The sequence below is a fragment of the Schistocerca cancellata genome, chromosome 3 (genome assembly GCF_023864275.1).
Source record: "Schistocerca cancellata isolate TAMUIC-IGC-003103 chromosome 3, iqSchCanc2.1, whole genome shotgun sequence".
Classification (NCBI taxonomy): domain Eukaryota; kingdom Metazoa; phylum Arthropoda; class Insecta; order Orthoptera; family Acrididae; genus Schistocerca; species Schistocerca cancellata.
This window is the reverse complement of record NC_064628.1, coordinates 402,630,072-402,651,800: the sequence shown is the minus strand read 5'-3', so window position 1 is coordinate 402,651,800 and position 21,729 is coordinate 402,630,072. Positions and strand designations below refer to the sequence as shown.

General features: G+C 45.5%; 1 protein-coding gene and 1 long non-coding RNA gene across 2 annotated transcripts in view; both read left to right on the top strand.

Annotated features, from left to right (window-relative positions):
• The window catches only part of LOC126175149 (uncharacterized), a 408,165-nt gene extending 407,835 nt beyond the window's left edge, over positions 1-330 (top strand). The window contains exon 4 of the long non-coding RNA XR_007535532.1: positions 230-330. This is a non-coding gene — a long non-coding RNA (uncharacterized LOC126175149). The remainder of the gene's footprint in view (positions 1-229) is intronic.
• Positions 331-469: 139 nt separating this feature from the next.
• LOC126175148 (uncharacterized) overlaps positions 470-21,729 on the top strand; it is a 215,756-nt gene continuing 194,496 nt past the window's right edge. Inside the window, exon 1 of the mRNA XM_049921710.1 lies at positions 470-607. The gene's annotated coding sequence lies outside the window, so the exon portion shown is untranslated. The remainder of the gene's footprint in view (positions 608-21,729) is intronic.

The window sequence follows — 21,729 nt, the reverse complement described above, 5'->3', positions numbered from 1 at the left end:
AGCTAAAAAAACATGTTGTTGTCTTATGAAGAATGTAAAAAGATGATAGGTCAGAGCAGAGATTTGTTACTGCCATCACAGACTGTGACTGGCGGTGAATACCTAGGACTGGTTTCTGAGAGCTGTTGACCTCTGGTCGCAACAAAATAGTTCGCAGTCAGCAGTAGAGAAATGGTGTTGCATTCGAGTAGAGGCGCGGAAGTGAGAGTGGTTTGTCTGGCTGTTGCAGGACGCGGCATGAAGTCTGGCTCTACGGCGGTGGAGGCGGCTGTGCCGGTGGCGGTGGCCGCCCCCCGCTTCTGCCCCCGGAGGCGGGAGCGCGAGCGCGCCATCGCCCCCGGTGTGGCGGCGCTGTCCGCCAAGTTCAACGCGCTGTCCGCGGGGGCGGGGGCGGGGGCGGGGGCGGCAGCGGTCGGGCCGCCGCCGGGGTTGCCTTCCGTCTCTGCCGCTGCCTCCACTGCAACTGCTGCCCCCGCTGCCACCCCCGCTGCGGCCGCCCCCGGGCCGCCCCCCAGCAGCTCCGTCAAGGCGGCCGTCCGCATCTTCGAGCAACAGCAACAGCAGCCGCAGAAGCAGAAGGAGAAACAGAAACAGAAGCTGGTGGCAGGTGCGTAATGTGTCGCTGCTAGGCGGTTAGTTGCATACCGTACGCAATCACTACTAAGTTACGAGTATTCCACAAGACTCCAATTCAGCCTTACTCGAAGAGGTGTCTTGCAATGGCTTTTTATCCGTCAGCAATTACAATCTACCACTCTAGAAACCTCAGGTTCCTGAGTACTACCTTGTACTATGCTTTGCTTCAGACTCGTTTCAATGATACCAAAAATTACTCGAATAAAGAGAAGAGACGAGTGCGAGACAGAACTCGTTCCCTTCTGTACGCAGAAAACTACAAATTATTCCTCGTTGCACTGACAAGTGTAATGCGCCACTTGCTCCTCTGTACATTCTGACATGCATAAATACTACTACTATTTGCTACTTCTAGAGACAAGCTCTACAGAGCCTTCTCGTGGTTTACTGCAGCACCATTGAACTGTCACTTTACGGTGACGGTTCCCGACGAATTAACTGCTCCCTGGCGACGACCGCGCGAACCACTCGCCAACTGTCTCATGTTCATTTCACCTACTACTGTCTCCAGCTGACATTTATATACCCCTTTTTTCAGGGACTCTTAGGAGTTTACCGTGGCTGGATTGATTCCCCCGTTTCCACTGAAGTTACTTTTAATGGCCGAAGTCTTTCCAAAAGCTTCGCGAACCTCCTCGAACCGTCTAGAAACGCCCCACCTGGCTAGAATTTCCTTCTTTTGGCCTAAGTCGGCTGGCGGTAACCATTTCCGTTGCTCACAGCGTGTTGTCGCCCCAGCAGTGACCACGGTCGCAAACGTGTAAAATGTTTGCCTTGGGTGTGCTAACCGTAGCGCTAGTTCGCTCTCCTTCCCGTTTCTCATATGCAGTGCGTTTCTCATATGCAGTGCGTCTCTCATGTGCCATGCCTGTTCCTTTCCACTTAATAAAGTTCCCATTATTTTCATAGCGTCCACGATGGTTTCTCTTATAAATGACATAGGACCTCTTATACACTCATGCTTATAAATTAAGGATAATTGCAGAATGTACACGAAACTGGCACTAACGGCATAGGCACATAGACACACACAAGACACTGATCTGTTAAGTCCACGGTATTGGTGATAAGTTGAGAAAACCGTCCCGAAACACATGTGCTGCAAAACGCCACTGTTTCCTGCGCATGTACCCCGACATCAATATAGGATATGATCACCATGCACACGTACACAGGCCGCACAACGGGTTGGCATACTCTGGATCAGGTGGTCGAGCAGCTGCTGGGGTATAGCCTCCCATTCTTGCACCAGTGCCTGTTGGAGCTCGTGAAGTTCGTAAGGGTTTGAAGACGTGCAGCGATACGTCGATCGAGAGCGTCGCAGACGTGCTCGATGGGGTTTAGGTCTGGAGAACAGGCAGGCCATTCCATTCGCCTGATATCTTCTGTTTCAAGGTACTCCTCCACGATGGTAGCTCCGTGGGGCCGTGTGTTATCATCCATCAGGAGGAAGGTGGGACCCACTGCACCCCTGAAAAGGCGGACATATTGGTGCAGTGTTGTAGCCATGTACACTGCTATTACTTTTGAATTCATTCGGATTGTTAATAACAAATTTCATAAGTGAATATACGTATTGTGAGGCTACAGTGAAGATCTCTAGCTCTTTAAGTAAGTGTCTGCAGGATGATCTTGGAAGAGCTCCAGAAATTATTCTGATCACACGCTTTTGTGCAATGAACACTCTTTTACTCAATGATGAATTACCCCAGAATATGATGCCATACGAAAGCAGAGAATGAAAATAGGCGTGGTAAACTAATTTACTGAGATGTATATCGCCAAAATATGCAATGATCCTAATAGCATATGTAGCTGAACTCACACGTTTCAGCAGATCCTCTGTGTGTTTTTTCCAGTTCAACTCCCCATCAATGCATACACCTAGTATAGCAGTGTGATGTCCAAACCGATCTTCCATCCAGACATGAGCAGCGTGCCAAGGCGATGTTTCGTGCAAGCACAGCCAGTGAATTGGCATAATTTATAGTGCCGGTTTTGTTTACTTTAATGTTAGAATGAAATCTGTTTCGTTTCAGCATTATCCAGGGCCTCATGGCAATCTTGTAGCTGGAAGCTGGTAGCACAATAAAAGGAGTTCTCCGAGTTTTCATCGCTGTTTTCCCACCGTGACTTTCATAGAATGCGTTACAGCGTATCCAGTTAAAACGCCACGGATGACTGTTCGATCGTGGTGTTCGCTTTAGCGTCAGTAAGGAAAACCTATTTCGCCTTATCTGAACTAGACGTTACATGGCGGAAGGTCAGTGTGAGTGTGTGGTGTCCGTGTAGATGGCAGCACTGCAGCCGAGACAGAAGTCGGCCGCGTCTTCTCCCGCTTTGGCTGCAAGGGAATCGCGGAAGTGGGAGGACGCGCGCAGTCTTATTCTGCATCGGCCATCCAGTGGTGAACTGCCGCCGCAATGACGCCCGCACAGGCAAACCCTGCGCTGCTGCAACCAGGCTGTAAGTACGCGGCACAGCAGTGGCGGCGATGTATCACAAACAATGTTTATTTTCACACTCTGACTTGCACGTTACCAACGACCGAAATCGATTATATTGTACCCGCCTTCAGATTTTTTGAAATGTACACTTGCGATCTGTCCCGCGAAAAACCGTCGTGCGTTATCGATGTTCTGAAACTTTCGCTCGCTGTCGTAGTGTGTTGTGGTCGTACGCTTCCGCAGCGTCTCTCTCTCTTTCTCTCTGCACAGAAGTGACCAGTTCTCTGCCGCATGGAACAGGTGAGTAGCTACAATCACCGTACCTTCAGCCCCTTTCCCAACTTGATGCACGTTATGCCGTAGCAGTTGAGGCGTGTGTACCGCGGTGCTTTACACAGGCTGTTAAACAAAATCCATATTTTGAGAGGCGCTAATAAGGACCAAAACAATACAAAAATGTCCACCTAAACTTGTTATAAAATGCATACCTTAAGAACCATGAGCATTTCATCTTTGCTACTGTGACTTTCCTATTCTGAACGACCTACAGAATGCACTTACCACTATAACGGAAGTATGTTATTCTACATGGGAAATGGCAGGCTTCCTGTAGAGATTTCTCACAAGTGTTGTTTTACAGTAACAAAACGTGCTTTCATTTGTTTACTGTATTCTGTGGAACGTTCGTAACAGCAAAGAATTCGTAATAAAAGATATGCTTCACAGTTAGTATTTTACAGCCATATTCACAGGATCTTTTTTCTTGTTTTGGCCCGTACTACCGTATCTCAAAATATGGAATAGATTTTTCTTAACACCTTGTATACTGAGACTAGTTCCACGAGACGGAAATGAGTTGTTCTTTCGTTTGGTGCTGGTTACAGCGTAAAGCTTAGTTTACACGACGACACTAGGTTGCAGGCAAGTGCGCTACCAGCCACTGCGCATGCGCAACTCGTCGTTGAACCTAAACACTTTCGGCGTGTTCCAACTTCGGCGACACTAGTTGCATGAGTTTTGAGGTTATGTGTGTTCGTAGAGTGTAGACAAACTGAAATACACTCCTGGAAATGGAAAAAAGAACACATTGACACCGATGTGTCAGACCCACCATACTTGCTCCGGACACTGCGAGAGGGCTGTACAAGCAATGATCACACGCACGGCACAGCGGACACACCAGGAACCGCGGTGTTGGCCGTCGAATGGCGCTAGCTGCGCAGCATTTGTGCACCGCCGCCGTCAGTGTCAGCCAGTTTGCCGTGGCATACGGAGCTCCATCGCAGTCTTTAACACTGGTAGCATGCCGCGACAGCGTGGACGTGAACCGTATGTGCAGTTGACGGACTTTGAGCGAGGGCGTATAGTGGGCATGCGGGAGGCCGAGTGGACGTACCGCCGAATTGCTCAACACGTGGGGCGTGAGGTCTCCACAGTACATCGATGTTGTCGCCAGTGGTCGGCGGAAGGTGCACGTGCCCGTCGACCTGGGACCGGACCGCAGCGACGCACGGATGCACGCCAAGACCGTAGGATCCTACGCAGTGCCGTAGGGGACCGCACAGCCACTTCCCAGCAAATTAGGGACACTGTTGCTCCTGGGGTATCGGCGAGGACCATTCGCAACCGTCTCCATGAAGCTGGGCTACGGTCCCGCACACCGTTAGGCCGTCTTCCGCTCACGCCCCAACATCGTGCAGCCCGCCTCCAGTGGTGTCGCGACAGGCGTGAATGGAGGGACGAATGGAGACGTGTCGTCTTCAGCGATGAGAGTCGCTTCTGCCTTGGTGCCAATGATGGTCGTATGCGTGTTTGGCGCCGTGCAGGTGAGCGCCACAATCAGGACTGCATACGACCGAGGCACACAGGGCCAAAACCCGGCATCATGGTGTGGGGAGCGATCTCCTACACTGGCCGTACACCACTGGTGATCGTCGAGGGGACACTGAATAGTGCACGGTACAACCAAACCGTCATCGAACCCATCGTTCTACCATTCCTAGACCGGCAAGGGAACTTGCTGTTCCAACAGGACAATGCACGTCCGCATGTATCCCGTGCCACCCAACGTGCTCTAGAAGGTGTAAGTCAACTACCCTGGCCGGCAAGATCTCCGGATCTGTCCCCCATTGAGCATGTTTGGGACTGGATGAAGCGTCGTCTCACGCGGTCTGCACGTCCAGCACGAACGCTGGTTCAACTGAGGCGCCAGGTGGAAATGGCATGGCAAGCCGTTCCACAGGACTACATCCAGCATCTCTACGATCGTCTCCATGGGAGAATAGCAGCCTGCATTGCTGCGAAAGGTGGATATACACTGTACTAGTGCCGACATTGTGCATGCTCTGTTGCCTGTGTCTATGTGTCTGTGGTTCTGTCAGTGTGATCATGTGATGTATCTGACCCCAGGAATGTGTCAATAAAGTTTCCCCTTCCTGGGACAATGAATTCACGGTGTTCTTATTTCAATTTCCAGGAGTGTATGATGTGGGGAACGGAGAATAACGTTCACTTTTCGGATATATATGCTTTGCATAGGTGTTCGTGGGATTTCAGTGATCCTGATTACAAAAGTAAGCAACATATTGCTGCTCCTGAGACCCTTCACGTGCGATCAGAACATAGTGTGAGAATATCTGAGCTGCAGGGCAAAATTTATTGAATTAGGAGCACATATACAACTGAATTAAGAGAAATACAAGCTAATGTCCCGGCGGAGGTTCGAGTCCTCCCTTGGGCATGGGTGTGTGTGTTTGTCCTTAGGATAATTTAGGTTAGGTACTGTGTAAGCTTAGGGACTGATGACCTTAGCAGTTAGGTCCCATAAGATTTCACACACATTTGAACATTTGAAGCAAATGTAATTCTAGCTGCGGAAATGCTTTCGTCTACAAGACTAAAATCCCAGCATTCGAGTTGACAGGCTTTATTTATTTATTTATTTTTATTTTTTATTGTAAGGAATGTTGTTGACAGGAGGTGTAGTGTTTCCTTCCCTCGGGGTTCTGCCGTGAAAATACAAAATGGAAAATCTGATTGGGTTTTGAATTTTGGTGGAATAAGTTACGGATAAGGCGGACTTCGTATTATTGATTGAGGTAGTGCTGTAATTTGACCGTGCATGGCAGACCGGGTCGGCAACACTACAAAAAGCGACTGTACGGAAATAGCATCAGAAACTAGTTGAAGTTTACCTTATAATCTTGTTAGAAACGCAGTAATAATTACAATATTATCTTCATGGCTATCCTAATTCTCTTGTAGGACGACCCGTCTTTCACTTTTCTCCGTCTGTTGAAAACTTCTTCAAGTTGTCACTGTCAGGATCAATTTACAAATTCGGCGATAACCATTTCGAATCACTATTGAAACAACTTCGTTTCGTAATATAATTTTAATTTCCACCCAAAAGCATATTTAACAAAGCGCCGGAAAATACACGTCTTTCGTATGAAGACGAGAGAGAGAGAGAGAGAGAGAGAGAGTAATCAATTAGTTGTGAAAAACAAACACCTACGCAAAAGTAAAAAAGTACAAAATTATTTATAAAAATCGGACGCTGACGCAGCGCTCTTCTACGTGCGCGATCGTAAATTATATCTTTGTATTGGCGGAGGCGCGGTAGTCAAAGTACCGTTACAGAGGGAAGGCTACACAAACCAAGAAGCTGCATTCTTTATTGAGTATTCATCTATTTAAAACGTCGCCGCAGTGCTCCCCATTCACATATGTTTGAAGTTTGAAATATTGCCTCTGTATAGAACTATCTTCAAGAGAGTAGTCTGCAAACCATTCTCTTCTTAATGTGGCCTGCTTTGAATAATGACTGCTGTTAATTTTAATAATTATTACTGTTAATGTTAATTATTATTGGTGTTAATGGAAAAGCGTCATCACCAAATAAAACCGCATCTTATAGCATGCCGAGTGTTCTCGATTGTAATGCACGCAATGTGATATGTAATTTCAGTTCTGGTGACAATGCTTGATGCGCTACACATCTTTATTCCTTATCGCATAATTAACTCTATTTAGAAGAAACGTGAACAGTTCTGGTGACATTATAAGGTAAATAAAATGACTTCTTGGACCTTCCATTATAAATTATTTCAGCAAGGAGGCAGAGCAACCGAGCTGACGTCTTTTCTATATCCAGTCACGAATCGAAACATGTTTCTCATTTTTTTCTTATGCAGCGATTCCACCCAACAAGCTTTAACTCCATCACAGCTCGTGCGACGTGCAGCTTCCAAAACTTCATTTCCGACACGACTCAGGAACCCACAAAACGACGAAACTGAGGTGTATACTGGTGTCGCCGTGTCTACAGTCAAATATGAAACCACTAGCGTGCAACTCATTCCACGGAACGAGTGGCGCAACCCAATGTCGTCGTGTAAACTAGGCGTAAGTAAACGAGATGGAATCCATCGTACGAGTTGCTCTTGTCTGAATTTTCTGACTCTTCGTGGTTTCCGCAACCGCGCTGCGAATCAGTGCGAAGTGTGTCACAGAGGGTGCTTTTTATTGCACAATACGTTAGCGCTTCTTCCTGTTGCATTCACGGATGGGGCATCTGCAGTAGTGACTGTTTGTACGTCTCTGTGCGAGGCGCTGTTTTCCCGGTTTTTAATGCGCTGTCTCTACGTCATGGACACATTGGGGGCCGAGCAACATTCGTAGATTTCACCGTAGTTCCCAGAGTTCTCGGAGCACGTTGTCAAGAGGTGTATGACGTGCTTCTTAGAGTGTCTGGCAGCTGAGACTGTTGAACACTTGTCACTCTCTCTAGACCGTCAAATCTGTGATCAGTCACACCGCCGTTCTTCGTACACACCACAAGTCTGCTGTTAGGCCGACGTACGGGTCCGGTACGTATCTAAACAGTCTCCCATCTGTAGACGGGCTGGCGTGGTTTCTACCGATGAATCGCGGCTTGGCATTTCCTTCGGTCCGCATCTCGGCGCACCGCTACTGTCAAATATTTGTACGGCGCGACTGCCTTTGGCTCTCGTTGTGTGACTCATCAGTACTGCAGTCGCGGGACGCTGCGCTCTGACGATTCGTTCACAGCACTGCTTCAGATTTCTTCGCATTTAGAGCCAGCTTTAGTCTTCGCACTAGGGTTGGTTCCATCGAGACCTAACTGGATATTTCTGTAATTTTTACTAAACAGAATTTCCTCGTGGATAACCATATTTGCAAAGGAAAAAGTTGGTATTAAAATTCTGCCTCTTCCATTTGTCCTTATTTTGGCTACAGATGTTTCAGAAGCATCAATATTAAACGATTTATAATCTTAAGAGAAAAATAATCAGCGACTTGAATGACAAATTCTAATACGGCTTTATCCCCGTCTATACATCCTTCGGCTTGTGCTACGGCGGAATTAAATAGTCCCTCGTAAATCGTAGCTATTACATGCTTGTGATTCGATTTCATTTTTGCTTGAAAGAACTACTGCCTTACAAAAGGCGGAATTTTCATTACTGCTGTTTCACACAGATAGAATCTTTTATAAATTAGCTTACAATAAAATATGGTGTAGACTCTGATACTAACTACAGTACGGAATGTCGTACTGTCTTTGTGATTCGGCTGAGAACTCTGTACGAGGGTAGCAACTTTAATAGTGACAAATATTTATTTACAGCTCGTACAAAATAGATACGTGTTTCAAAGTTTTACTGACCGTCAAAGTAGTTACCAGCATTGTGTATAACCCGTTGCCAGCGTTGTGGAAGTCGCAGGATACTCTTAGCAGTGCCAGTTGTGTTGACAGTTCGAGCGGCGCGGTCTGTTGCCCGACGAATTTGTAGCAGTTCTGAAGCGAATGTCGTCAAGTGTTTCCTTCAGTTTAGAAATCGAGTTGAACTCACAAGGGCTTAAGTCAGGGGAGTGCAGTAGGTGGTATAGCACTTCGCAGCCCCATCAACCAAACAAATCACTAACAGCTAGCACTCTACGTGCTTGAGCATTGTCCTGCAAAATGAAGGTCAGGTCCTGCAGAAAGTGTCATCACTTCTGTATCTATGCTGTTCATTTTTGGAGCTCAACCTACGACCAGCTTAGAGACATAAGTGATGACACTTTCTGCAGGACCTGACCTTCATTTTGCAGAACAATGCTCAAGCATGTACAGTGCTAGCTGTTACTGATTTGTTTGACTGGTGGGGCTGCTAAGTGCTATACCACCTACTGCACTCCCCTGACTTAAGCCCTTGTGAGTTCAACTCGATTTCTAAACTGAAGGAAACACTTGACATTCGCTTCAGAACTGCTACAAATTCGTCGGGCAATAGATCGCGCCGCTCGAGCTGTCAACACAACTGGCACTGCTAAGAGTGTCCTAAGACTTCCGCATCGCTGACAACGGGTTATACACATTGCTGGTGACTACTTTCAAAGTCAGTAAAACTTTGAAACACATATCTGCTTTGTACGAGCTGTAAATAAATAGTTGCCACTATTAAAGTTCCAGCCCTCGAATTTAACACATTCTTAGATAGAAGCGCTCTTCGAACGCACGAAAAATAGGTAATTTTCGTAATTTTTTCAATAAAAATAAAAATTAATGCCTAATGTGATCTAGTTTTATTCCTTACACTTTTGTCTTCAAGAAGTCGTTTTTGTGTCAACATCGGACGCTCCCTTAACCGCTGCAGTAGGTGGCTTGACCCCTCGCAGCTTGAACATTAGCCATCGGCGGGAATTGCCGAAGTCCTCCTATTCGAACTGTAACAAAATAATGTTGTATAAGTCATTTTCCTTATATTCTCTGTCAACAAACATAGCATTAATGGATACTTTCCAAATCACATTCAAGTGCCTGGCAGAGGGTTCATCGAACCACCTTCACAATTCTCTATTATTCCAACGAAATGGTGTCGTGTTGAAACGAATGTCATTTTCTTCGCCTACTAAATAGACAAAAGCGTGCACCAAAAATAACTTCCGAAGATATCGCAAAATGGCTACGTACGCTGACATAGAATTAAATTTAGAATGTCGGCATCAAATTCCGATTAAAACCATATCTACCGTTCTTAAGTTGTTTCCAGCCAAGATGAAAAGTACGGTTTCGACAAAATCACGTTTTAAGTTCTTGGTTACATTCTTTTGTAGTAGAGTTAAACCAACCTCTAGACTGTAACCCCTGGACCATACAGCAGTGTTTGCAGGCCCTCCTACGCGGCCATGGTGGTTCCACGGGCCTCTTTGGCAACTTCTCTCGTACGCTGCTCTGCTCCTCTCGCTCGCTCGCTCGGTACGCTTTTCGGCAGCTTTTGTGAAGAAGTTGTAACAGGCCGGTCCGATCTCAACTTAGAGCACGTTCATAATTTCCATCATGTCTCTAAGGCCATCGATGAAAATACTTGTCGACTATTCTTTTCCTCTTGTGAATGATTTTTGGACACATCTACATCTAAATGGATACTCTCCAAATCACATTTAAGTGGCTGGCAGGGGGTTCATCGAACCACCTTCACAATTCTCTATTATTCCTATCTCGTATAGCGCGCGGAAAGAATGAACACCTATATCTTTCCGTACGAGCTCTGATTTCCCTTATTTTATCTTTGTGATCGTTCCTCCTTATGTAAGTAGGTCTCAAAAAAATATTTTCGCATTCGGAGGAGAAAGTTGGTGATTGGAATTTCGTGAGAAGATTCCGTCGCAACGAAAAACGCCTTTCTTTTAATGATGTCCATCCCAAATCCTGTATCATTTCTGTGACACTCTCTTCCATATTTCGCGATAATACAAAATGTGCTGCCTTTCTTTGAACTTTTTGTATGTACTCAGTCAGTCCTATCTGATAAGGATCCCACACCGCGCAACAGTATTCTAAAAGAGGACGGACAAGCGTAGTGTAGGCAGTCTCCTTAGTAGGTTTGTTACATTTTCTAAGTGTCCTGCCAATGAAACGCAGTCTTTGGTTAGCCTTCCCCACAACATTTTCTGTGCGTTCCTTCCAATTTAAATTGTTCGTAATTGTAATACCTAGGTATTTAGTTGAATTTACGGATTTTAGATTAGACTGATTTATCGTGTAACCGAAGTTTAACGCGTCCCTTTTAGCACTCATGTGGATGACCTCACACTTTTTGTTATTTAGGGTCAACTGCCACTTTTCGCACCATTCCGATATTTCATCTAAATCGTTTTGCAGTTTGTTTTGATCTTCTGATGACTTTATTAGTCGATAAACGACAGCGTCATCTGCAAACAACCGAAGACGGCTGCTCCGATTGTCTCCTAAATCGTTTATATAGATAAGGAACAGCAAAGGGCCTATAACACTACCTTGGGGAACGCCAGAAATCACTTCTGTTTTACTCGATGACTTTCCGTCAATTACTACGAACTGTGACCTCTCTGGCAGGAAATCACAGATCCAGTCACATAGCTGAGACGATATTCCATAAGCACGCAATTTCACTACGAGCAGCTTGTGTGGTACAGTGTCAAAAGCCTTCCGGAAATCCAGAAATACGGAATCGATCTGAAATCCCTTGTCAATAGCACTCAGCACTTCATGCGAATAAAGAGCTATAATTTAGTTGTGTTTCACAAGAACGATGTTTTCTAAAGCCATGTTGACTGGGTGTCAATAGACCGTTTTCTTCTAGGTAATTCATTAAGTTCGAACACAATATATGTTCTAAAATCCTGCTGCATATCGACGTTAACGATAGGGGCCTGTAATTTAGTGGATTACTCCTACTACCTTTCTTGAATATTGGTGTGACCTGTCCAACTTTCCAGTCTTTGGGTACGGATCTTTCGTCGAGCGAACGGTTGTATATGAATGTTAAGTATGGAACTAATGCATCAGCATACTCCGAAAGGAACCTAATTGGTATACAGTCTCGACCAGAAGACGCTTTTATTAAGTGATTTAAGTTGCTTCACTACTCCGAGGATGTTTACTTCTACGTTACTCATGTTGGCAGCTGTTCTCGATTCGAATTCTGGAATATTTACTTCGTCTTCTTTTGTGAAGGCATTTCGGAAGGCTGTGTTTAGTAACTCTGCTTTGGCAGCACTGTCTTCGGTAGTACCTCCATTGCTATCGCGCAGAGAAGGCATTGTTTCTTGCCGCTAACATACTTCACATACGACCAGAATCGCTTTGGATTTTCTGCCAGGTTTCGAGACGAAGTTTCGTTGTGGAAACTGTTATAAGCATATCGCATTGAAGTCCCCGCTTTTTTCATAAATCGCCTTCTAATTCGATACTGCAGTTTCTAGCGAACTTGCGATGAACACTACAACAGACATCCCAGGCAATAATTTAAGTAAAAAAAAAATCCACTTTTAAAGTTTTTTTCCGAAGAGAACTACCCTCTTAACGGGGCGGCATCGTTTAATGTAAAATGTAACTTTGGGAGTAACGAAACGGAATGTGACAAGGCTGTTCCATCTAGTGGGTAACGGCGATAGGTAGCTTCGTGATGGTTTTAGAGGATGACGCTGTTATAGCGCCAGAAAACTGCAGCGAATGCTGGGAGACATGCGGAGAATCGACGCGTGTTGTGGAGACCAGCAGTTTATCCCCAACTTAAATAAATCTGAAGCGTTTCGCACCACCAAAAAAGCGAAACGGCACGTTGCTGTTCCATTAAACGACTGGTTATAAACTACTGGAAATAGCAAAAACGGTAAAATGTTCAGCAGTGGCCTAACGTGAGACAACTGTATAAAATTAGTAGTTCGAAAAGGAAATGGACTGGAAGAGTGCCAAGGATATGTAATTCATCCATGAAAGAAGCGACTTCAGAAAAAACCACTCGTTTATCCGATTATTGAGTAATGTTTGTAAGTTTAGGGCCCTTCCCAGGGAGGACTAAGAGAGAAGATGGCGAAGAAGCAAAGGCGTGAAGGCCGCTTCCGTCACGAGGTGGTGCAGAGCAGCTTACCGAGCTCCAGTGGCAGGTGTTACAAGAGAGGCGTTGCACATCGAGAACAAAATTCCCAGAGCGTACGTTCCAAGAAGAGACGAGCAGCATATCACTTTCTGACGCATGTGAAATGGTGACGACCGGAATACCAAAGAAATTAGAGCTCGTAAGCGAATAATGAGAATATTATGTACGACAGATAACTGTATATCTCTCAGAAGCTTTTTTCATCGAGCTTTGAATTCGTTCGCTAACGTCCATGTATATTTACTCCTTAATAATTTCTGTTGCTGATAACGATTTCAGCTTCACTGTGATAAAAAGAATCAAAACACAACATACAAAAGAAATTTACGTTTAAGCTTCGTCTTCTTGTTCGCGGTACAGAGTAGAGTTAATTACTCTGTAACAGAGGTATTCAACAGGTTTCCCTCGAACATTAAGCGAGTAATTGGCAATCGTCCCTAGTTCAAAAGAAAATTGAAAACGTCCCTTATCAAACATCATATTCCTATAAATTATCTCTCTACATTCAAGCACGCAGAAGTTTCCTTACGTAAGTAGTAAATAGAAGCGTTCATTGTAAAACTTGACTCGCAGTAGCGCATTGCGAAGAAGCCTCATTTGTTACATTACATTACATTACATTTATCGTTTTTCATGGATTCCTTGGAGAGGAGAGTCTGGGCTGTGGAACGAGTCAAAGGGTTTTTAAGGGTTTCTTTTTCTCAGCTACATGGATCCTGTAAAATTCTAATGCAGACAGAGTTATGAGCTATAATACTTGTGAAGATATTCATCGCTGGAGTAGAAGGAGTTGGCCAACAGGAAGTTCTTTAATTCACTCTGAAACCAATCTTCATCACTTAAAAGACCTTTGACATGCTCTGGTAAGTTATTGAATATACGAGTACCCATGTATTTGACACCTTTTTGTACTGTTAAGCTTTTATAATCCTTATACAGATTGTTTTTGATTCTGGTATTATAATCAAGTTTTGCACTATTTTGTGTAAAAAGAGACATGTTGGAAATGACAAATGACATCAGTGAATATATGTACTGAGTAGTAGTAGTTAGAATACCAAGTTTCTTAAAGAGGCCTCTGCATGATAATCTAGGACTGACAACAGAGAGGAGTTTTCCCAAAAGATGATTCCATAACTCCTTGGTGAATGGAAGTAGGCCGAATAAACTAACTTCTTGATTTTTTAAATCGCCTATTTCTGTTATCATGCGTACTGCAAATGTAGCTGAACTAAGGCGTTTCATTAAGTCTAGAGTGTGAGTTTTCCAATTTAGGTTTTGGTCAATCTGAAGCCGTAAAAATTTGACACTGTATACAGCTTTAATTTCATTGTTTGAGTACATTATACTTATAGGGTCAGGTATTCTTTGTGAGGTACTGAACTGTGTGTACTGGGTTTTGTCAAAATTCAGTGACAATCCATTTTCGGGGACCACCCATTGATACTTCCAAATATTTCATTGACTGGTTCCTCAGATATACTTAGGTAACTCTTCGAAAAGTACCAATTTAATGGAGTAAATATTAAGCTACCAATTCAAGATAATCAGCAGCTATTTAGTGCAATAGAAAAAACAGCTACTTTTTTAAAGTAGCTACCTTCCATCTAGTTACATGCTACGCGTGTACAGTAGCTGCAATAGGAAGGATACATGGCCACGTTTGTAGTTCACTTTGTGCTGTACAGGGTGCACAGTTCAGCACACAGGGCTACACCAGCAGTGGCTCTCACCCGGCAGGGCCTCGAGAAGAACTGGACACGGCATCGCAGCTGCAGGTGACGTCATCACGTCCCGTTCAATCTCCGCGCCGCAATTCGTCAATCGTAGTGGCTCGCGAATGGAGGCGTGTCAATCTCTTGGCAACGTTTCCAGTGGCTGAGAGAGCTCGAGAACTTGTTTTCCAGGGCAACAGTCTATAACGCCGTCTGTATCGAGGCGCAGTAGGTCAGGGCAGCGCGCGCAATGTCAGGTCTTGGGTTAAATTGTTGAAAGATGACGTCACGGAGACCGTGAAGACGAGGTTCAGGCGCCAGAATTAACGCGTCAAAAATGTCGCAGGTGTTGTCCAGATTACCAGCTAAGCGAACCAGAGGTGGTCTAGCGAGCCCAGACTTAGAGTGAATTCACTCCGGAAACAATTCTATTGTCTGTGGCTAAGCCATTTTCCGGAAACATCCTTTATTCCAGGATGTTAGTCCATCGACGTGTGCAGGAGGACTTGCGTGTATTTTATGTAAAACATTCTCGGTTTTCTTCCCTCGTCAATTCGGGATAAAATCTCGAGCTTTCGACGATAGCCTCCATCGTCATTGTCAGGAGCAACTGACTATCTTCACTGTTTTTAATTTCAATTCCCCCCCGAAGGGGGCGGGCTGGCAGCAGCTTAGTAAGCCGCTCTTCAGCCTACAGACTTTGTTAAAAAGATGAAGAGAATAAATAATAAAAACAGGCGATAAAATCGGAGACTTAAAGAGTAACATGGCGAAAAAAAATCGTGGAACTTAAAACAAAGAACAGAGGGATGATAAAATACATACGAAGCAGACAGGTAAAACAATAGATAGACAATTAAAAAACACAGCGACAGTCTGGTTTCTGTTCGCAAAAGAAATAAAATTTCTGTTCGCAACACGAGAAAGACGAACAACACTGAACAGTAACTGAAACACTGCACTAAAAAGTTGGCAAATGTGACATACCACAGCCGAGAGCAGGTGGGGGGATGTCTGCACTGTTGCTGTGGTGTCCTTATATAGCCCGTGGACGGCTTCTGATTGGTCGGCTTGTGGTTGGTCTGCTGTCGCAGACAGTGTCAATGTCTGTGCTGGTGGCGCCACCGCTTCCATGGCACCGTAAACAGTGCAAGGAGTGTGCCTGCTGTCTCTCTGCATCGAGTGCTCGTTTCCATGCACCGCTCAGATAATATCCGCTATTTCGGTTTGACTTCTTCTCGCTCATTCTTATTTCAATAGCCTCCTTAATAACAGAATTCCAGTATGTAGAGGCATCGGACAATATTTTTGTTTCATCAAATAGTATTTTGTTAGTGAGGCTGTGCTCCGCAATTCCCGATTACTATAGTTCTCTATTTTTAATATGTCGTTGGTGTTCTGCACAGCGGTCGGAAACGGTACGAATGGTCTGACCAATACAATTGCTTCCACACTCACAGGGGATATTATAAATTCCAGGGACCATGAGGCCGGGACTGTCCTTAACAGGGCGTAATATTTCCTTAATTTTCTTAGGAGGACGAAAAATCGGTCTTGTACCCAGTCTACCCAGGAGTATTCCTATTTTACTGGATACAGCGCCACAAAAAGGAAGAATCGCAATAGGTGGTTCGTCGTGCGTGTGCCTGTGTGTGTGCGTGCGCAACGTTTTTACGTTTCCTTTTCTCGGAGAAGGCTGCTTTTATATCATGTGCACCACAGCCATTCTTTCGGAACACGTACTTCAGATGGTTAATTTCGGACTTCAAGTGGTCCTCATCAGAAATAGATTTTGCTCTGTATACCTACGTGTTCAAAACGGCTCTCTCCTGAAGAGATGATGGAAACTCTGTGCATGAAGATAGAAATCGGTATGCGTCGGCTTGCGGTACACAATGTGTCCGAGACGCCCGTCTGCCTGTCGTCGTACTAAGACGTCCAAGAATGGCAAACTTACTTCCATCTCCGTCTGGACAGTGAACCGGGTGTTCGTATGTATGCTGTTCATGTGTTCCATGAATTGTTAGAGAGCTTCTGCGCCTTGTGGCCAGACCGTAAATGTATCGCCAACATGGCGATAGAATGAGGATGGACGGAGGGAGCCGAATTTAATGCACCTGTAGTTTGCAAAGTACGAAAAAATGTCGGGCGTACTAAGACGCCCCACACGCGGATATGCACAGTGTGATTCTATACAGAGAAATGGGACTGTTTCGAAGATGGTTCCTCTTATTTCCATATCCAAGCAGACAAGTACATTTCGTGCCAGTTCGACGTTTGGTGCATGCCGTCGTCTTGATGTCGCAATATTGATGGCCAACAGTGTGTTGACTAGGTTACATTTATCTGCGCCAGGACAAATAATAATAAGAAGCACAGTGACAAATTTAGTCTCTAAAAATTGCTTGTCCTTTGTTAAGGCGAGGGTCGACTTCTTCCATATCCATGAAGGAATTCGTCCGTGTTCAGAGCTACAGGACACAATGGACGGACGGATGAATAAACGGCGTCCTGTTGCGTTTTTCCGACTACAGCTGCTTCTCGCTTCTCGTCGCCTGCAGCCGGGACACACGCCTGCACAGGCCTCAGAGAGGCGCTGCACAGTGCGCGCGCGCAGTATAGGGGCGTGGCGCCGTTGTCAGCGGGCACAATGCCTCCTCTTGATGGCCGCCACGCCCCTCTGTCCCTTGCGGCTCTTCAGCGTCGACAGTGGAAACCGTCGCGACAAACGGAAGCTACAAGACGCAGCTTTGCTTGTCTCCGTCTACGCTTACCACCAGACAGGCGAGGTACCAGCGCAGCCTTCGGCCTCGTGTTGAGGATCGCCGCCCGCACCCACACCTGTACTCCACGAGGTGGCGAGCAATTCTCCTTTCCATTCGCGAGTAGTGTGTGGCTTTGAATGACTTCGTGAAGTCATGTTTCAACAAGATAACACGGGACCCCACGTTGCGCGCGCTGCCCTGACCTACTGCTCCTCGATACAGTCAGCGTTATAGACTGTTGCCCTGGACAGCAAGCTCTCGAGATCTCTCAGCCATCGAAAACGTTGCCAAGAGATTCACGCGCCACCACTCGCGAGCCACTAGGATTGACGAATTGCGACGCGGAGGTTGAGCGGCACGTAATGACGTCACCCGCAGCTGTGATGCCGTAACTGCGCACCCTGTACAGTACAAAGTGAACTACAAACGTGGCCGCGCATCCTTCCTACTGTAGCTACTGTAAACGCACAACAGGTAACTATATGGGATGTCGTTCTTTCAAAAAAGTAGTTGTTATTTCTATGACACTAAATAGCTGCTGATTATGTTGTATTGGTAGTTTAATATTTACTCCATTAGGTTCATACTTTTCGAACAGTTAACCTTAAGAGCCTTATTTACATTGCACTACTATTTGTCATGAAGTTTTTACAATGAACACATGTACTTGCCACGTCAGTAAGAAAAATCTTCGTCTTTGAATCTACATAGTCAGATAATATGATATGTATTAACGGACGTTTTTAATTTCCTTCTGAACTAGGAACGAGTGCCAATTACTCGCTTAATGTTCGAGGAAAGCTGTGTTGTAGAGTACTTACCACTGCTCTGAATCGCAGACAAGAAGACAAACAAATACAAGAAAATTGTTTTGTAGCTTGTGATCAGTAACAGAAAACATTAAGAAGTAGATATACTGGGAAGTGAGCGAACGAATTCCGAGAGCCTTAAAAGCGTTTCTGGAAGATGTACGATTAACTATTTAACACAATATTCATACTATCCGCTTATGCTGAATAAGCACTCCACTGTATTTATTTTAGGTGCGCCGTTCCAGCACATAATTCCCTAACTCGAGAAGGACTGAAAACTGACAAAGTTAATCCACGCTCTTGTTTTCAGGTCAACAAAATAACAAATGTCTCTAAACATTCACTGAACGCTTTTCTGGATTGTTTTATTTGAATTTTGACTCTTTTGAAATTTTTAATCCAGTTTGATCGCAAAGAGTTTCACTCATAGTGTTTCATTTAGTGTGTCACTACTGTCCACTTCTTGTACTTGGTCTCTCTTGCCTGTTTGAAGACGCACGGAAACAACACAACGTCGCCCCAAAGATAATACCACCGTTACTAGATATCGATAACCGCCGCTGCTGCCACTAGCGGATAGACAACGCTTGCAAACGGAGAGGCGCTGGTGAACACAAGAAGACGACGACAACCGTAACTGTACCAACTAAACGATGCCAACCTAGCAGCGGCACCAACGCGAGCCGCAGCACGGCTCAGTACACTCTCGTATTAAAAGTGGCTCTGTTAGTCGCTACCCACTGTAGGGCTAAATAAATAAAATGTAAATTCGTATGACTAGGGCCTCCCGTCAGGTAGACCGTTCGCCGGGTGCAAGTCTTTCGACTTGACGCCACTTCGGTGGCTTGCGCTTCGATGGGGATGGGATGAAATGATGATTAGGACAACACAACTCCTACTCTCTGAGCGGGGAAAATCTCCGACCCAGCCTGGAATTGAACCCGTGCTTTTAGGATTGACATTCTGTCGCGCTGACCACTCAGCTACCGGGAATAGAACGCCTGGGTTGTGCGCCTGTGTCATCAGAAAACTGCCGCTTCGCCTTTCCCCGTTTCGCTACATGTTCGACACTTGTACCGGTTGGGGGCCGACTTTACTACAGTGGTTCTGGCAGCTGCTGGTCGAATGCCGTTCCTGATGTCAGTGGCCCCCATCCCCCGGGACACAATCTCTGTACCCTGTGTGTCTGCTTCTAGAGTGAATCTCAGATTCAAGTGAGAGAAAGTTTTTCGAACCATAGTGTGTATCTGAGGCTGAATTCGGGTGCCAGCCCAGTATTCACCTAATCGGATGTGGGGAAACCGCTCACTGGTCGGCTCTCCCAGCTCTTATCAATGCGTAAAGCGGATTCGATCCGGACCTGCCTGGCGTGTTAACGCACGCCGCTATCTGGGAGGGTCTGCGTGTCGCCAGCAAAGATTGCTGTTGTTTTCACCGTCCTTTAAAGTCGCAGGAAAATTATTTATGTAGGTGAAGAACAAGAATAGGCCCTGTATTGATCCTTGCGGGGCTCCACATGTTACCGTTCCTCATTGTGAGGTTTGTTTCATGCCTTTTACAGTCTCATAGTGTGACCCTATGCTTTCCTTTACGAAGATAACACTCCTGTATGCAATAGGGATACCATTAATGCCATAACATGTTAGTCTGTCAAGTACAACTTGGTGACCCTGGTGGACTACCGGGGCAGACTCCGGCCCTGCAGGTACCGGCTTCAGTCCCGCATAGAGGCGGTGTTTGACCCTCCCTCCAGACGGACGTGGGTCCACTCTGCCTGCTGACAAATGAGCACCGTTGTTCTTTCCTGGGGCGCATAAAGTGGCCGGGGTGGTGGGCTTACACCCCCACCCTCACCCTCCTTGTGCCACGGAGAACAAAGGCCAATAGCCCGGCCACAGGCTTGCGTCACAGACTTCATCTTTACCTTAAACTAGAACTTTGCCGTCCACACAAACAAAAGGCTTTCGCACGCTCACAGAATATACCAACAGGATAACTTAGTTCTTTTAGCAATTCATTTGTTAGATCATGTAGTGCTTTCCGTATGAAGAATCCTTTACGAAAGCCGAGCAAGTTCTCCTCATTTAAATGGATATGTATACCACATCTACATCTAAGCTACGTCACGGTGTGTGACGGGGAGTACTTCTTTCTTCGCCCTCCCCGCCCCCTCCCCCATCTCCGCCGCCCCTCCCCCACTGTTCCATTCACGAATTCTGCGTGGGACGAACGACGGTCGATAAACTTTCTTGTGAGCTCTGATTCTCTTCTCGTGGCCATTCCGCGAGACTTACGTAGGAGGAAGTGGCATGTTTTATGAATCTCTTTGGAACGTACGCGCTCAGAATTTCAACGGTAGACCACTCCGTGAGTGACGGACAACGCCTCTCTTATAGCGCCTGCCACTAAGAGTTCGTTGAGCATCCAGCGCCAACTAAACGATCCCTCGACGAAACACCCCAGTCTTCACTGTATCTTCTGTTTTTAATCCAACTTGGTAATACCGAGTCCTAAATTAATGAAGAATACTCAGGGGTCGGTCTTTTGTAGGCGCATAAAATTTCCTTACACCTATATCTACATGACAATCTGCAGTTCACAATTAAGTGCCTGACAGAGGGTTCATCGAACCGCCTTAATGCTATATATTTCTCTAACTGTCCACTCTAGAACAGAGCGCGGGAAAAACCAACACCTAAATATCTCCGTGCGAGATCTGATTTCTCTTATTTTATGACGATGCTCATTTCTTCCTATGTAGACGGGCATCAACAAAATATTTTCCATTCGGGGAAGCACGATGGAGATTGAAGTTTCGTAAAAACGTCTTATCACATCGAAGAACGCGCTTTTTTCAGTAACTGCCGCCACACCTCGCGTATCATGTACGTGACACTCTCTCCCCTATTTCGAAATAGCACAAAACGAGCTGCACTTCTTTGAACTTTTTCGGTGTTCTCCGTTAATCTCATCTGCTAAGGATCCCATACCACACAGCAATACTCTAGCAGAGGGCAAGCGTAGTGTAGGCAGTCTATTTACTAGTCCTGTCGCGTCTTGTAAGCGTTCTGCCAATAAAACGATAAAAGGCACTGCGTGGTTTCCCTTCCCCAAATATTTCGCACGTGATCGTTCCGATCTAAGTTGTTCATAATTGGTATCCCCAGGTATTGAGTAGAAATGACAGCCTTCAGATTTGTGTGATTTCTCGTGTAACCGAAATTTAACGGATTTCTTTTACTACTCATGTCGATGGCCTCACGCTTTTCATTATTTAGATTTAACTGACGCTTTTCGCACCATACAAGTATCGTGTCTAAATTATTTTGTAACTGGTTTTGTTCTTCTGGTGACGTAATGAGACGTTAAATGACAGCACCATCTGCAAACAATCTGAGAGGGCTGTTCAAATAATCTCCTAA